At 50.8% G+C, this 18,396-nt stretch overlaps 1 pseudogene; it reads left to right on the forward strand.

The window, feature by feature from the left end:
• LOC139825978 (dynein axonemal heavy chain 9-like) overlaps positions 1–18,396 on the forward strand; it is a 117,652-nt pseudogene that overhangs the window by 53,109 nt on the left and 46,147 nt on the right.

The raw sequence follows: 18,396 nt of genomic DNA on the forward strand, positions 1-18,396 counted from the left end.
GTCAGCTGTGCTGGGTCTGAGGCAGTTGCACCTGCTCCTGAAGTCAGCACTGGATCAGTCTCTGGGCTTCCAAAGGGGCCAACTTTTGTAGGCTCATGAAAGTGTAGCCCCTGGAGAGCAGGGCCTCATCAGGTGGTGGTTGTCAAGTATAAACAGCGCTGAAAGTTTATCTGCAGGCTGAGGATTTCACCCATTGTGATTAGAGTGGCTGGACCAAACTCAATTGTCAAATCTGCTTGTGTCTCAGGGTCACGTCTTTCTAAAGAGGTGGCCCAGTGGGACCTATTTTATAGACCTGAACTTCAGTTTGGCATCTTTGTCTAAAATTTGGGAGTGTTTTTCTCAGGTGGTGCAGCTGGAGGAGTTGCTGACGGTCCGGCACTCTGTCTGCGTGGTGGGTAACGCGGGCACGGGCAAGTCTCAGGTGATGAGATCCCTGAACAGGACTTACCAGATAATGAAGCGACGTCCTGTCTGGACAGACCTCAACCCCAAGGCAGTCACCAATGATGAGCTCTTTGGCATCATTAACCCAGCAACAAGAGAATGGAAAGACGGTAAATGTCATTTCATGTCTGAAATATGTAGATAAAGACGGGTATTTTTAATGAATTTCCCGAGCAGCAGCAGGGTGACTGGTTCTTCATGTGCAGGTCTGAGAGCCCAGGTGCTTGTCTGCTGCCTACAGCCACATGACAGTTTGTTGTTGAAAGGATACACAGGATGTTTTAGCTCTTTGATCTTCACATGGGAAATATAGCATAAGCCTACTTGATCCTATTGCCCTAAGAATAATTTTAATGCCCATTAATACCAACACTTACCAGTTCCTAAGTGGGGCAGGCAGTTTTTGGGAGTTGGCTGGACCAGTGATGGAAGAGATGTCCCTCCTGCACTGTGGTGTGCACTGGGACCCCAAAAAATGTCCCATCCCCAGGTTTTCATTGCTGATAGCACGCACAGCAGCCTTAACGTCAGTTTTTCCACTCAGTATGGCTGCCCGATCTCTGTAGCACACCAGCGTTTGCCAAGCTGTTGATCCTGCTTACTCCTGAGGAACATTTCAAACTTGCTGGAAGATTACAGAAAATCTGGAGTGGAAATGTTGGGTTGTGACTGATACATAAAGGCAGCTTCGATTTACGTGTGCGGTGGGTTTGGGAGGTGTGGGGGAGGTGAGGGAAGACATTACCATGAATCATCCACAGCAGCAGATGAGCTGCCACCCACCTCCCCTGGCCCCGCCATGGACCCTTCCCGACCCCCTGCTTTGCTCCAATGCCAGGTTAATTTCTTTCTAATTGTAATTAGGGAGCCTAAATCAAAGTGGCAGAGGGACGTGCAGGGTACAGCCTGAACTGTGCAGACTGGCTGCAGCAGTGGCTGCAGATCGAGGGCAGCGGTGACACCGAACAGCAGGAGGGACATTTTACAGGTGACTGTCCAGTGGTTTCTGGCCTGCGATGGTTTAAATGAAATAGTGGCACTCCTCCCTGAGCTTTCAAGGCAGATATTTTCTGCAGTAACCATTCCTGAAAATGTTGTTTCATGTTGTCAAAGACCAGCAAGGCAATCTCCACCACAGCCTAGCAAGAGGTGACCTGTTCCCTTACAGATCAGCCCCTGCTTTTCCGCTCCCCAGTTTTATCCTGTCACATTATCAGAAGTTGAAAAGGTCCTACATGTTAGGTGGTAAAAGGTCCCATATGGGAATCCCAAAAGTGTTCTTTGCAGAACAAAACTCTTCTTTTAAACCCCAAGAGAGCCGTGTGCTGTGGATGCACAAGGTCAGGACAGAGGCGCTTTCCTCTCCCCGCTGCCGCGGTGTATCCGAGGGAAGCCCTGATGCCCTGAGACAGCAACTGTTTCTGATGCTAATAATGTCGGAGTGGTTCCCAAGGCGTGTGTCCAACACGTAAGGAACTGGCTGGAGGCAGAGGCGCTGAAGCGTTATTTTTGTTGACCCGGTCTCGGGATCACACACCTGTTCCAGGTGAGCCGTTCTGCATTTGCTGAGCACAAGCTTTGTCTTCAGTCAGATGGTGCCACCAGCTGTTCCTGATCTGGATCACAAAGAAATAGCTTGTCCTGGAGAAAAAAAGAAAAAAAAAAGAGTTCTTGTCACAATTCACTGGAAGAGAGGCTTTTTTTTAATGTTTGCCTGATGTTTTCTCATGAAGACCAGCATCTCCCGAGGTATTTTCACATGTAGAGGAGAGCAATAGTTTTGTGGAGTTTTCATTTGCTCTGCAGTGCTGCTGCTCTATTCCCAGCCTTCGTGGTCTTCTTAACATTCATTATTTACTCCCCTTGAGACTCTGTGTCCTCTCTCTCCTTGATTTTACCAACATTTTGTTCTGTCATTCAATGTCATTCTGTGCTTGTTCTCCCCTCAGTCTCACTAAAGCCATGACCCAGCGTTTAATGCATCTTGATTGCCCTGATATACTTTGAGCCACAAAAAAATATTTATAAGGATTTCCTAGGCATATTCAGGTGGTTTTCTCTGCATTGTATAACTCATGCCGCCTTTTGCCTTTGAGTAACTACTCTACATTTTTCTTATCCCTTATGATTCTCGGTGGGAATGAAGCTCGTGCGTAGGTCTGCAATCATTTTCAGTAGTGATAACTGATAACCCTTTTTTCACTTTAAAGCAAACTAGAACCGTATTGTGATATAGTAATATTTACGTATAGGCACATAGAGTTTTGCATGTTTGAGAGGAAAGCATTAATTAGAGTAATTTTTACTGTGTTGCTGGAGAAAACCGTTAGAGCAGGTGTCAAGTTCAGTGTTCATCACCATCTTCCTGTCACCCTCCCAGGCCTGTTTTCATCAATCATGCGAGAGCTGGCCAACATCACGCATGACGGTCCCAAGTGGATGGTACTAGATGGAGATATTGATCCAATGTGGATTGAGTCTCTTAATACTGTGATGGATGATAATAAGGTAATGAATATAAGTTAAAGAAGGAGATATTCTTTGACTGCATGGCATGGTTCAGCCTAAAAATGCAGATGCTGAAATAACACCTCCTAGAATAATGCGGTTGTGTTTCTTCAGATACACCAAACAATATCACATATAGAAAATGGTGCATGAGGGGAAATAGCTCAAATCATGGTTTCATTGTAATTTCCCTTCCTGGAACTGGGCTCATGGATAATCACAGATGTCCTGATTGTAACTCCAGGCCCTTCAAAAATAGGGTGGGGTCATAATTCCACACCTTTTTCCGCCGCTCGAAGGGAGTGCTGTTCCTTTGAGTCATGGAAGACAGTTCTACTACCTGCTGGAAATCAGCTGCATTCCCTCAAGGAACTGTGCTGGCAGCAACCAAGCTTTTTAGTGCAAAGTGCTGAATGCTTTTCATTCCTGTTCCTGGGGAAGATGTCATTCTGTCTGTCTGTCTGTCTGCCCAATGCAGGTGCTGACCCTGGCGAGCAATGAGAGAATCCCTCTGAACCCAACGATGCGGTTGGTGTTTGAGATCAGCCACCTGCGCACAGCCACCCCAGCAACCGTGTCCCGAGCGGGTGAGTCCTGGCCTGAGCTCCGCACTGGGATTTGCCGTGAACCCAGGAGGATCTCGTGCCATTAACCAGTCTTCTGTTGGCCAACTTGACTCCTGTTGCAAGTACCCAACCTGAGATCACAGCGGCCGTGGGTGGACAGGGCAGGTTTCTGACAGACAAACTGAGGATCCTGACCCCAAATGCACATGTGGAGCTGTCATCATCCTGGAGATTGACCCAGAGCACTCTGACTGTTGGTGGGTGATCATGGCTTCAGCGTTGCTGAGTGCTCCTGTTGTGCAAAGCCCTTTGGATGGACTTTATGAGGAGAAGGACAGTATCTGTCCCAAAGAGTTCTTGATCTTCTGAAGAAGTGCATGAAGTATGGGAGAAGGGAATGGAGGTGTCCCCTAGTTTTACACATGGGGAAATGGGGCCCAGAGCAATGAAACTGCTCAGACAAGACAATGTTCTGAATTTAGGGCAAGGTCATGAAAAGCGCCGTGGTTTCAAGGGTGAAGTTTCTTCACTGTTCATGTTTCTACTCTGCAGTGGGGCAGGAAAAGGGGGCAGGTAATGGGACGTCCCGTCATATTTGATAGGGTTTTAGTTGTGTGAAAGTACCTGGTAAACTCTGCTGGAAGAAAGGAACAGTTTCTGCTATGTCTTTACTATATGTTCTCTCTTACCCTGGGCCTAAAGGGATCCTGTACATCAACCCGTCGGATCTGGGCTGGAATCCTCCAGTGAGCAGCTGGATCGACAGGCGAGAGATCCAGTCCGAAAGAGCCAACCTGACCGTTTTGTTTGATAAGTACCTGCCCATTTGCCTGGACACCCTCAGAACAAGGTACCATCTGATGAGTGATTGTGTCACCCGTGGTGAGGGCATGGGGACACCTGCCACTGTCCAGCCCAGCTGTGCTGCGCTGGGTTGTGCTGCACATGATCCTCCTTGCCCCTGGAAGCCCTGAGCATCATTGGCTTAAGCTCAGAGAACCAGCAGGGCGAGGTGGGCAAAGCGACGCTCCTGCCTGTATCGTGTTGGTCAGATCTGGTTTTCATCTGATTTTGATTTGATTTTTATTGTATTTCCTGTATCAACTCTCTATCTCTTGGAAAATAATTCCGGCAGATCCCAAAGAGAAAGCTTTTCAGCCTCCTGATGTGTCAGGCTAGACCTGAGCCCACTCCACAAGTTATTTTTCATTAAGAACTTGGGTATTTGGAAGGGTCCTAGTGCTTCTTGGCTTGATTTGGCTTTAAAGCAGTGTCCACAGGGAAGTCATGTGGTTCTTGCTTATCATCATGTGAAACCATTCTCTTTCTCATACTGTGGTGAGGACTGGCCAAAGTAGAGTCCCAGAAAACTTAAGGGAGCATCTCCCATCCTCTACTTGCTTCCTATAGTTGCACTTTCCTTTAAAAACAAAAGAAAAATCAGTGAGCATGGGAGATGTCAGCCAAAAGGGGGATGTGTCAGAAGGGTCTGGAATCAGGACTTAAACATTGTGCTAGGGAACTTCTCTCTGTGGGACCAAGTTGGTGTTGACTGTTGGTAGCAAAGTCAATCGGACGTTTCCCATTCTGTTTGCTGAACATTGTCTCAGAGCGTGAAATCCACGGGATTAGCTGCAGGCAACCCTGAGCTGAGTGTTTTGGTAGCTTGCTTAATTCAGAAATCGTAGAACCAACCTTTCAAATAGCTATAATTACTTTATGGAGGACTTCAGTGCAGCTACAATATTAGTTTGGAATTCTGTAAGTGTAGCTTAAATGAATGTAAAATGGCAAGATGAAAGGGTTTATTTTATTACTCCTCTATTTGACCGCTTTTGAACTCATCGTGCTCGCAGGAAATCATTGCCTTTAGCAAGTCTTCCATTCTGCTTCTTTCAAGAAGATCAAAGTTTTAAAATGCTTGAAACTTCTGATTCTTGTTATTACTTGTATATGTGCCGGTGCCAGCGGGTCTGAGTGTGAGAATGGGTGTTCTCTTTATTGTACCTGGGAATAGGACACGTACCGCTGACAAGCAGAATGCCAGTGTTCTGAAAGAGCATTTCTAGTCTTCCTGGGTTGTGATGGACGTATTGCTTTCTAATTTCCATCCCTTAGATTTAAGAAGATTATTCCCATTCCTGAACAGAGTATGGTTCAGATGTTGTGCTACCTCCTTGAATGTCTCCTGGCAGAGGAGAACACACCTCCTGACTGTCCCAAGGAGCTTTATGAACTTTACTTTGTCTTTGCTGCCGTCTGGGCCTTTGGTGGATCAATGTTTCGAGATCAGGTAAGACGGAAGATGCCTCTTCAGCGTCTTTCACACAGTTTGTTTGTGTGGTTTTGTGTTGTTTTGATTTCTTCATACTTTCTGAAACATAGTGCTATGCCAGTAATGCTGTTTTCCTGGGGCTCTCATATAGGTGATAATAAACTAGAAACACAACAATTCCTTTTACGAAAGGCCTCGTTATCCAGGGTGTAACACCACCGGAGAACAGCTGAGGGGTCAGTGGTAAAGGTGGAGGGATGTTTGCTTATGCAGATGCATTTCACTGGGGAGAAACATAAGGTTAACTTATAGAAGCCTGTGGATGTGCATAATGTGATCAAATTAAGGCTGATTTATCAGATGGATGTATCAGTGGAGCAGTCTTTCAGCCTTCTGACTGCACAGGTAGACGTGCTACATAACACAAACCAGCCGGTGTTTTGTCACCAGGGCAGAGCAGAGCCGGAGGAACAACCTCCCTTGACCTGCTGGTCATACTTTTCCTAACGCACCCCAGGTGCCATTGACTTTCGTGGCCACAGGGGCACACCTACTCTTGGGTGGTTGCATCCCCTAGTCAGAGGACGCCTTATCCTCAGGTCTAAAGTGTGTAGTCCTGATGTCTGGGTCTGCCCACACTGCACTGCTGTCAAGGGCTTGGAGATCCACGTCTGATCTCCGCTGGGCTTGTGTCAAACTCTGTGTTGTCTGGACTATGCGGGAGGTCTCTCCACGAATGTAACACCAGACACCCCTCCCCAGCTCGGGTGGAGGCACTGCCGTTCTTGATGGCTGCTCAAGTGCTCCCAGGGGTCTCTTTGTGTGTTTTCATGTACCTTAACGCCAGACCTAGAGTGTCTGCTGGTCTCTTCAGATTTGCTCCGTGCCAAGGATCAGATGCTTCAGGAAGTGCTGAACAGCACAGCTCAAGCTCAGCTGGGTGCTCACTTGGTGCCATCACACCTTGTGACCATTGAATGACCTGTGCGAGACCAGCTTCCTTGGTCCTTGTGGAGCCTCCATTTCCCATGTGCCAGCTGGGAAATACTCAGCCTTAGTGTTGCCAGTCTAGGATGACTTAAAGAAACAAAACAAAACACAATAAAGCCTGGGAAGCACTACTTGTCTTTGCTTCAGCAGTACAAGCGCAAGTATGCTGGTGTGCGGTGCTGTGGCAGCTGGCCGCTGTGTTCCCCATGCCGCACAGTCAGTCTCGGGTGCATCAGGCCGGGCTCCTGCCTGCGGTAGTGGCTCTGGGTGGGCTGCAGGAGCAGCTGCAGGCACAGCGACCCTCCGGGAGGCTCCGCCGGGAGCCTGGCTGTGCGTTACTGCCCGCGGTGCTCTGTAAATGTCAGAGCTGAGAGTGCGAGGATACAGCAGTCCGAGCAATGGGGAGCCTGATGAAAAATGATCCAATATAAAATCTGTTTATTGCTTTCCACCGAAGGTGCCCTTCGCGCTGACCTTTCGCGGCCGAAATGTCAGGAGAAACAGTCTGGGAGGCTTCCCACTACTCGGTGCTTGTTGGTGGGTAGCGGGGCCCCTGTATAAAAACAGATGATAGATTTGCCATTTCCTGGCTCTGAAATTAGCGGTAATCCATATGGGGTTTTTATTAAGGAAGTGGTTTGAATTCCACACGGTTCTGGCAATAGAGCTGGGGCTGGAGTGGCTCCATTTAACCGCGGGGTCAGGGAGGGCGGGCAGCGCGGCACAGCGCGCTTGCAGGCGGTCTGGCTGTGTGGGGTAAGGGCACCCTTGTGGGAAAGCTTTTAGCAGCCACGCACGTCCCGCTCCACTGCGGGCTACTCTGCTGCCGCTGCCGAGGAGTTAGAACAACAGGAGAACGGAGAATTACAGGGATTCTGCCTCTCTGAATAGCACGAGTCTGCAAAATCGTGGATACTGTTAATGTGTTTTTCAAATCCACTGGTCTTTTGAGGGACTGTGGCTCAGGAGGCTTTATGGAGGACACTTGGTTCAGTTCAGCAACAAACCCAGGTTTCCTTATGGAGGCCGAGCAGCCTATGGACAATGTGTTGGTGACCCCACATTGTATGGCTATGGGGAGGAGAGACCCGCAGACACCCCAGGAACAAACTGTGCTGTTAAAACGGGCTAAATGATGCGTCCGGTATTTCACAAACATCTTTCTCACAGCAATTTTCCTCTCCTCCTCCCCTCCACCTCTCTCCAGTTCCCATTGTCCACATGGGAAGGTGTTTGGGCAGAATGGCTGGCCCAATGTCATACAGGAGACCTAGGGCAGAGGAGGGGACTAAGCACATTTTGTGAGTCCTGACCCAGCATCTAAAGCAAAACTGTCACCCCAGTTGAAAAAATTCAGATGCTCCAAAATCTCCATGTGTAGAAAGATACAATGGGGAAAAGCAAGGAAACGGGTGCTTTGAGGGGAATGTGGCAGCGCAGAATCACGGCGGGGTCAAAGGGGCAGACCCTCGCTGCTGCTTTGGTACGCTGGTGTCTGCAGTCCTGCTTGTCTGAAACGTTGTGGCTTGAAAAGAAGCCAGAAGACAACAACTCACTCTGAATAGAGTGGTGTGGTTGATGAGGAAAGGCTTTGGTATGCATGCTGTGACTGACCATGAGCACAGATGTAGACGGATGTTGTGTCCTTGTCTGTTGGAAGAAGTAGGCACCAAGAATCAATCAAGTGGTCTGTTTAGTCATAGGCACGTATTTCTCTTTTTCAAATTGATCCATCTATCTAGTCTCAGACATACCAAGAGTGATCAACACAGAGGATGAATTATTTAGATGAATAAATAGGACTGATGAGCAGAAATGAAGAAAATGAAAAATTAGGCTTAATAGCAGGAAAAATGATAAGAACTTTATGCTGTGGAATATATTTTAAGGACTAATCCCGCTCTGGTGGACTGGGATAGATAACATTCTCCATTACTAATTAATTGATCCAGATTAGTGTATTTTCTCCACTTTTTGTCTTATAGCTTGTGGACTACAGAGTGGAGTTCAGCAAGTGGTGGGTGGCAGAATTCAAGACTATCAAGTTTCCCTCTCAGGGCACAGTCTTTGACTTCTACATTGATCCAGAAACGAAGAAGTTTGAACCTTGGTCTAAACTTATTCCTCAGTTTGAATTTGATCCAGAAATGCCCTTACAGGTATGTGAACCTTGCACGTGTTTTGTCTGGGAAGAGCACATGCATTTTAGTGACTGTATGCAGGCATTTCAATTGAAGTCTCATTCGAGGTCAAGCACTTCATAATAAGAATGGCATTCCGTCCTGGTTTTGTTAAAAACAAGTTTCTCTTTTAGTGAATTTGCCTGTCAGGTAAAACCTTCATATCAGCTGCGTTTTCCTGGAGAACCAGATCCATGTTTTGGTAAACATAGCAATGGAATGTGAGGTTATTGATAAGGACAGATTCGCATCTCGCGAGAGGGGCAATGAGAAACAGGTGACCAAGAAACTGACAAACAGAGTATAACATCCCATTCACGTGAATACTTCATGTAAAAGTGGGAGATCACGAGGATCTCGTCCATTTTGCTTATGGCCGAGATGAGGAGAGGACCTTGCTGGTCGTCCCTGCGAACTGAGGCCTCATGACAGACTGAATCCAGCTCCGGTTGGCTGCACAGTCCAGTCCAGGACTTCAGGTGCCAGCTCTGCAGTTGCTGGGGCTTTCAAGATTGGTTTTGTATATTTTGTATTATTTTCTCTATTCTTATTAGTAGCATTAGTAAAACATCTTTAATTTTTCCAATTCTCTTCTATCTATCCTTCTTTCCCTCCCAATCACCTGTCCTGAGTGGGAATGGGGGAGAGAGAGGGGCTGAAGGTGGGGGAGAGGGGGCTAACAACACATCTGCCATGGTTGTATTGTCACCCCACAATCAAAACCCTTGACACATTCTTTATGAAGTACAACTCAATTACCCATCTTTCTTTACTGTACTTTGACTGTGAAGACTCATCCTCCATCCATCTTCCAGAGCTGAGTGATGTACATGAGGCGCAGGCTCAGAGACACCTATGAGCCAGGGCTGGTGTGCCCAGGGTGCGGGATGGAGGTGCGTTTGGCCTGCAGAGAGAAGCAGGATGTGGGACAACGTAGTGACAAAGTCCCTGAGACACCATCTCGTCATTCTGCGTGGCTGAAAATAGGGTTGTTTATATGATTTGGACGAAAAATGAGAGTTGCTGCAGGTAGTGAATTGCGTTTGCCAGCTATGCCTTTCTTTCCTTTTAGAGGTGCCACAGTGAGCAGATGACTTGTAAAAATTGTTACCATTTTAGCAAAATGTGTGTTTGCGGGGAGATCCAGATGTTGCTCTCAGCATCCCGCTGTCATTGTTTCGTCTGTACAGATAGTTTGACTTGAATGGTTGGTAGCAGTGTATTGTTCCCTTCCTAGCGCCATCTAGAAACTCAGGTCACCGCACTCATTCCTGGCTCTCCCAGTTTGATGTCTCCTCAGAACATGGCAGTGGGGTGGTGCCACAGATGGGTACACTTACCTGCTCGTTTTGCCCCTCTCAGGCTTGCCTGGTGCCCACCACCGAGACGGTCCGTGCGCGGTACTTCATGGACAGGCTCCTGGAGCGCCGGCGCCCCGTGATGCTGGTGGGCAACGCCGGCACGGGGAAGTCTGTGCTGGTGGGGGACAAGCTCTGCTCACTGGATACAGACGCCTATGTGGTGAAGAAGGTCCCGTTTAACTACTACACCACCTCTGCCATGCTGCAAGGTAAGACAATGGCTGAGATGTGGGACTTCTGCCTGGCAGGTCACCAAATTCCTGGGGTGTCCGTCGGGGTTTGGAGCTGGGTGTGCACTGCGGGCACTGCACTGGCACCCACTGACTCTTAAATCCCACTGTGAAACTCACTGGTCCGCAGACTCCTGGTTTTATGGAAAATGGCATTTCCCAACATGAGGGATTGAATTCTGAACACCACGACTCTGGTTCAGGGCTGTGCAAAGCACACACTTAAATCTGCTGCTGTTCTCTACAGCACACAGCTCGTACTTGACTTGAGGTGTGTCTTTAATACGCTTGAATTTAAGCCCGTGCTGAATAGAATGGGTTGCTTGGCTGGGATCTAAGCTGTCCTCAGAGTGCAATGATGGGAATTGCATCCCAGTTGTCAGTGAGGACAGTGCTAATGGGGATGTGCAGGTGCTGCTGGTTCCTGGGCTGTCCCCCGCATCCTGATGCAGCCCCGTGTGCTCCCACGGAGCGGGTGCCACATCCCACCGCCCCAGGGGACACGGCTGCTGACCCTGGGAGGCTCTGACCTGGGGAAGCCCATGAGAATATCTTTGATGAGGATTTTGGCACATCAGTGAAAGATGAAGTTTGAGACCAGGATAAGGTCAGTTCTGCTGTGTAGTCTTTTCACAGATGAAGAGGAAGAGGGAATTGTTGAAAAGTGACTCATTTTGGAATGGTATTTTCACTTTCAGTTGACCTAAAGAGAGAGGATAATTTTCTACATGTATTTATTAATCAGGAATGAAACAACCTTGCTTGTTTTGAGTTGAACAACAGCTGTGGGTCACTGTAAACCAAAATAACTTCCTTTATGGAGTTTGGTCTGACCCAAGTGTCCTGAAATCCCTTTACTCCCTCTACAGGACCAGCACCAGTGAGACCAAGGTTTTAACCTTCACCATGTGGGTTTTTCCTGGCCAGGTGGCCCTGGGGCGAACACGCTCACGGCCATGAGCATCACAGCCCCTGTCTGTGCTCTGCTGGGCTCCCGACACTGCAGATGTTTTAAGGAAGGTGTCAGAGTTTAAAGTTGCCCTGTGGGACTGATCCACTCGCAGAGGTGACAGCACAGGCTCAGCCCACGCTGTGTCACCTGGGGCTGTGTCGTGGAGTCACGGCAGCTTTCTGGGGCAGGTCTGAAGGGTTTTGGGTCTTGCTAGTGTGTGATGGCTGCAGTCTCCCTCCTCCCTCCCAGGTGCCCCTTTGCTTTTTTCCCTGTGTTGGGGTCTCTGCAAAATGCCCTTGAGCTGCTAAATGGGCTGAGCTGTCTGGCAGTCTGTCTGTCTGTCTCTCTGTCTCTCTGTCCAGCTGCCTGGGTGGGGGACAGAGATGCTGAGGGACCTAGAGATTCTTTCTTATGGGGAGAGACTGAGAGCTCTGGGGCTGTTGAGCTGGAGAAGAGAAGCTGAGAGGGATCTGATCAATGGGATCAATATCTCAGGGTGGGTGTCAGAGGATGGACCAGACTCTGTTCAGTGGTGCCCAACGCCAGGGTGAGGGGCAGCGGGCACAGACTGAAACACAGGAGGCTCCATCTGAACATGAGCAGAAACTTGTTTGCTGGGAGGTGCCAGAGCCTGGCCCAGGCTGCCCAGAGCGGGTGTGGAGTCTCCTTCTGTGAGACATTGAAACCCGCCTGGACCCACCTGTGTGATCTGCTCTGTGACCCTGCGTGAGCAGGGCTTGGACTGGGGGATCTGCAGAGGGCCCTTCAGCCCAACCAGCCTGGGATCCTGTGATTCTGTGAATGTGCAGCCGTTTGTCTCCAGCTGGATGGGCGAGTGTGTGCAGGTGTTATTTGTACAGGCAGACCTGGCACCGTGTCCCTGGTCATGAGCTGTGGGCTGAGTCAGTGATTTTCTTCCCCTGCACAGAGGAGCAAGTTGTCTTGTGTGTGGATGAAGATGTGGTGGTGAGATTTGCATTGAGAAGCATGATTTATACTGCTTGGCCTGGATCCCTGCTGCTCATTTTTTAGAGTTAATTTGTCCCTTTTTGTGTAGTTTGTCACTTGGCTGCTTTATTCTTTTCCCCAGCAGGCACATCTTTAAATTTGTAAAACATGGGCACAAAGTAATTTTGGATTTTTTCTTACTTAAAAAAGATCCTAACCTGAGTTCCAGTAGTTCCTTAGACAAGGTGCCTGTTGCTGCAGAGATGTATAAGATGCAGCCCTTAGGGGAAGCAGAGTTGTTGTTCAACCCATCCCTGCATCCTGTGGCTTCCAGAAGCGCCGTGTGCACAGGGGTTAAAAGGAGCCCAACACTCTCTCTGCCTGAACCTGGGGCCAGTTTGGGGATTTTCTGTAGTTTATTGTGACTAAATACCACATTCTGTGGCATTTGCCCTGGGCCTCGCTCTGCTTCGTGCCCTCTTGGGCCTCTGCCCCTCCATCAGATGTAGCCCTGACTTCTGTCATTCAGAGAAATTGCAATAAATCTTGTGGTTTTTTTGTTTGGGTTCTTTTTTTCCCTCTCCCTTGCTCACCAACCAGAAGGTACAAGGTGTCCAGACTGTTTCTTTGAGGTGCTGGTTTGAGTATGTGTCAGGATCTCACACAGACACACCGCCCCTTATTATTATTGTGAGATACGGCTTTGAATTAAAATACCACTTCCACGAACATGTCACTCGATCCCCAGTAATTGCATTTCAGTGTGATGAATCTCTTGCATACTTGTTTAACCTCAAAAAGGGCTGATTTTATATGTTAATTAGGGACTAATTAAATTTAAATTAAATGCTTATTTGAAACACTTAATTTAACTTGCTACCAGAAATTTCAAATATTGTGGTTTTATTGAACGGGGAGAGAGGCTCCGCTGAGGAAAGATTCATCATTTTTCGTAGCACAATCCATTCCTTTGTGCAGCAGCTGTCTGTGACAAGAAATCAGCTGCGTTTTGAGTGGTGAGCAAGGCAAGCTGTCTGCAGTGCACCCAAGCAGGAAAAACCCAGCGTTTTGAAAGGTCTGTGATCTGAAACAAACCAACGGAATATAAATCTTCCTTCACAACTTTTGCACGTGATAATAAATGGCTTAAAAAAACTCCCAGTCCCGTTTACATTTGCCAGTCTTCCCTAATTACAAAGAATTGCTACTTACCGTGTGCTGCTTTATAGCACCTTATAGGTCTGTTGCCAACCCAAAACTGCTAATGAAACAAATTCTTCGAGTAAGCACAGGGCAGAAAACCCACCCGGGGTCTGGGCAGAGGAGCGTTGCTTCCGTTTGCTTTTCCACTTACTGAGACAGTAAAGGTTGCCTGGGCTGCAATCAGAGGAATCAATAACCTATAGAACATGATGTGCAGCGACGTGGGGTGATTTTTATTAAATATCAGCCCAGGATTATAAATATTCCCCACGTTTTATGAGCTAGAGCAACATATGACCCCAGCCTTCTGCTAAAACAAATTAAAGTCTTCCAAGGCTTTGAAATGCGAAACTGTTCTCTCCGTGCTTTCCTTTGCGTGTGCGTGACCCTACTTGAAACTAGGTGGTAATTTGACAGCTCGTGTTGGAATTAAGTCTTGTCACATTATCTGGAGGGTTGGGTAACGCTGGTGAGAAGATCAGGGAACTTATGATTATTTGATGCATTTAAATAAAAGTGTCATGTTGGTTGTTCTGAAGATGTCCAGGAATTTGGCCCTGAGATCGCCTATTTTTGTCTAACAGGGTAAAAGATGCATATATTCACAAAACCAGCAGCTTTGCTCGTGGGCTTCTGTGCCCACAGCATCCATCTCCCTTTCTCCATCGCAGCGCCCAGTGCCTGCTGCCCTGGCCACGCTGCAGTTGCCGCATCGCCGGGGCAGGCAGCAGGGGATGCTCACTGCTCTGGCACAGCCACCTCTGCAAGCAAGATTTCGTTTAAAAAATTATGCAGAAGAGATTCAAAAGGCTTTATCTTGCATGAAAAGCTCTTGTTTGCTCTGAGGTAGACATGTTTTGTAGCAGACGAAGTTTGTTGTATTTTTGTTTGGAAGGAAGAGTTGAGAGCTTTCTGATTTAAGTCAAACCAAAGTGCTGACCAAGGGTCCCTGCAGGGCTCCCAGCTGCACTGTAGAATCATAGAATCAGTTTGGTTGGAAGAGACCTTCAGGATCATCGAGTCCAACCGTAACCCAGCTCTAGCACTCTAGTCCCTGAGAACCTCATCTCCACGTCTGTCCAGCCCTCCAGGGCTGGTGACTCCAGCACTGCCCTGGGCAGCCTGTTCCAATGCCCCACAGCCCTTTGGGGAAGAAATTGTTCCCCAGATCCAGCCTCAGCCTCCCCTGGTGCAACTTGAGACCATTTCCTCTGCTCCTGGCGCTTGTTCCTGGGGAGCAGAGCCCGACCCCCCCTGGCTCCAAGCTCCTTTCAGGCAGTTCAGAGATCAGAAGGTCTCCCCTCAGCTCCTGTTCTCCAGCTGAACCCCCAGGCCCCTCAGCTGCTCCTCATACAGCTGCAGCTGGGGGACATCTCAGCTCCTTGAGGGGCCGCTGTAGCTACACACAGCACAGCATTGAGCTGGGCTGAGAAATCATTTTTATTTTGCAGCAGTTGCTCTCCCAGTAGATGAGCTTTGCACCTCTGCCTCCCTACAGGTATGCTTGAGAAACCTCTGGAGAAAAAGGCTGGTAGGAATTATGGCCCTCCAGGTACCAAGAAGCTCGTGTACTTCATTGATGATCTCAACATGCCCGAGGTGGACGCTTACGGGACAGTGCAGCCCCATACGCTGATCCGGCAGCACCTGGACTACGGCCACTGGTAGGAGCCTGCTTGGGCTTGGTTGTCGGAGACCTTTTTGTTCAGCTCCAGTGCTGGGGAGTGGGTTTGAGAGAATCTCAAAGCGTGGGTCCCTCTTCCCATTGCATACTGCTGGGCTAGAGCTGGTTGGGAGGCTCTGGGTGAACTGAGAGTTGAGCACCCTCAGGGCTTCCCCTGTCCCCAGCAAACAAATTCACTTAGAATCACAAAACGTCCTGAGCTGGAAGGGACCCGCAAGGATCATCGAGTCCAGCTCCTGTCCCTGCACAGGACAACCCCACAGTTCACACCGTGTGTCCGAGGACGTTGTCCATCGCTTCTTTAATACCGCTTGATTGCTTACTCATAGCTGGGTTGAGAGGAGCTTTGCTCTGCTCTTGCTGTGGCTTGTGACTGTGGTCCCAGTGCAAAGCCTGCGAGGGGAGCGCGATGCTCGGCCTTGCTGCCCCGCGACGCTGAGAGCAGAGGCGGCTGTGGATTTGGCCTCAGCTGGGGTGAACCCCCCTGCTGTGAGCACCTAACATTGTCTTCTGTCAGGCAGCAGCAAACAACCATTATCTAGGCAGAGGTGATTTGAAGGAAAAGCAGTGACTGTTTTGGAAGGAGATTGGTGTGTTTTACACTTTAGCCAGCAGCTCTGTGTGGGACATGAATATTTGCATCTCTCCACAGGGAATACAGGGCAGGGACGCATTGCAATTTCCACTCTCCTCAGCTGTGTGCATGCCTGAGCTCTGCCAAAAGCTTCCGAGGAACAGAGACAGTGGAGCGGAGGCAGAAATCTTGGGCTGTGGGTGTCAGGGAAGTCAGGCAGATAGAGGGTGAGGGAGCTGCGAGGGAGCGTTGGAGGCACAAGGGGCTGCAGCGAGGAGTAGGGGGATGCAGTGAGGCGCAGAGGGATGCAACGAGGTGTGGGGGATGGAGTGAGGCATAGGGGGATGCAGCGAGGTGCGGTGGGATGCAGCAACGTACAGGGGATGCAGCGAGGTGCGGTGGGATGCAGCAACGTACAGGGGATGCAGCGAGGTGCGGGGGGATGCAGCAACGTACAGGGGATGCAGCGAGGTGCGGGCGGATGCAGCAACGTACAGGGGATGCAGCGAGGTGCGGGGGGATGCAGCAACGTACAGGGGATGCAGCGAGGTGCGGTGGGATGCAGCAACGTACAGGGGATGCAGCGAGGTGCGGGGGGATGCAGCAACGTACAGGGGATGCAGCGAGGTGCGGGGGGATGCAGCAACGTACAGGGGATGCAGCGAGGTGCGGGCGGATGCAGCAACGTACAGGGGATGCAGCGAGGTGCGGTGGGATGCAGCAACGTACAGGGGATGCAGCGAGGTGCGGGGGGATGCAGCAACGTACAGGGGATGCAGCGAGGTGCAGACGGATGCAGCAACGTACAGGGGATGCAGCGAGGTGCGGGCGGATGCAGCAACGTACAGGGGATGCAGCGAGGTGCGGGCGGATGCAGCAACGTACAGGGGATGCAGCGAGGTGCGGGGGGATGCAGCAACGTACAGGGGATGCAGCGAGGTGCGGGGGGATGCAGCAACGTACAGGGGATGCAGCGAGGTGCGGGCGGATGCAGCAACGTACAGGGGATGCAGCGAGGTGCGGGGGGATGCAGCAACGTACAGGGGATGCAGCGAGGTGCGGTGGGATGCAGCAACGTACAGGGGATGCAGCGAGGTGCGGGGGGATGCAGCAACGTACAGGGGATGCAGCGAGGTGCGGGGGGATGCAGCAACGTACAGGGGATGCAGCGAGGTGCGGGCGGATGCAGCAACGTACAGGGGATGCAGCGAGGTGCGGTGGGATGCAGCAACGTACAGGGGATGCAGCGAGGTGCGGGGGGATGCAGCAACGTACAGGGGATGCAGCGAGGTGCAGACGGATGCAGCAACGTACAGGGGATGCAGCGAGGTGCGGGCGGATGCAGCAACGTACAGGGGATGCAGCGAGGTGCGGGCGGATGCAGCAACGTACAGGGGATGCAGCGAGGTGCGGGGGGATGCAGCAACGTACAGGGGATGCAGCGAGGTGCGGGCGGATGCAGCAACGTACAGGGGATGCAGCGAGGTGCGGGGGGATGCAGCAACGTACAGGGGATGCAGCGAGGTGCGGTGGGATGCAGCAACGTACAGGGGATGCAGCGAGGTGCGGGCGGATGCAGCAACGTACAGGGGATGCAGCGAGGTGCGGGCGGATGCAGCAACGTACAGGGGATGCAGCGAGGTGCGGGCGGATGCAGCAACGTACAGGGGATGCAGCGAGGTGCGGGCGGATGCAGCAACGTACAGGGGATGCAGCGAGGTGCGGGCGGATGCAGCAACGTACAGGGGATGCAGCGAGGTGCGGGCGGATGCAGCAACGTACAGGGGATGCAGCGAGGTGCGGTGGGATGCAGCAACGTACAGGGGATGCAGCGAGGTGCGGGGGGATGCAGCAACGTACAGGGGATGCAGCGAGGTGCGGGCGGATGCAGCAACGTACAGGGGATGCAGCGAGGTGCGGGCGGATGCAGCAACGTGCAGGGGATGCAGCGAGGTGCGGGCGGATGCAGCAACGTGCAGGGGATGCAGCGAGGTGCGGGCGGATGCAGCAACGTGCAGGGGATGCAGCGAGGTGCGGGCGGATGCAGCAACGTACAGGGGATGCAGCGAGGTGCGGTGGGATGCAGCAACGTACAGGGGATGCAGCGAGGTGCGGGCGGATGCAGCAACGTACAGGGGATGCAGCGAGGTGCGGGCGGATGCAGCAACGTACAGGGGATGCAGCGAGGTGCGGGCGGATGCAGCAACGTACAGGGGATGCAGCGAGGTGCGGGCGGATGCAGCAACGTACAGGGGATGCAGCGAGGTGCGGGCGGATGCAGCAACGTACAGGGGATGCAGCGAGGTGCGGGCGGATGCAGCAACGTACAGGGGATGCAGCGAGGTGCGGGGGGATGCAGCAACGTACAGGGGATGCAGCGAGGTGCGGGCGGATGCAGCAACGTACAGGGGATGCAGCGAGGTGCGGGCGGATGCAGCAACGTACAGGGGATGCAGCGAGGTGCGGGCGGATGCAGCA

This window comes from Patagioenas fasciata, chromosome 32 (genome assembly GCF_037038585.1).
Source record: "Patagioenas fasciata isolate bPatFas1 chromosome 32, bPatFas1.hap1, whole genome shotgun sequence".
Lineage (NCBI taxonomy): Eukaryota > Metazoa > Chordata > Aves > Columbiformes > Columbidae > Patagioenas > Patagioenas fasciata.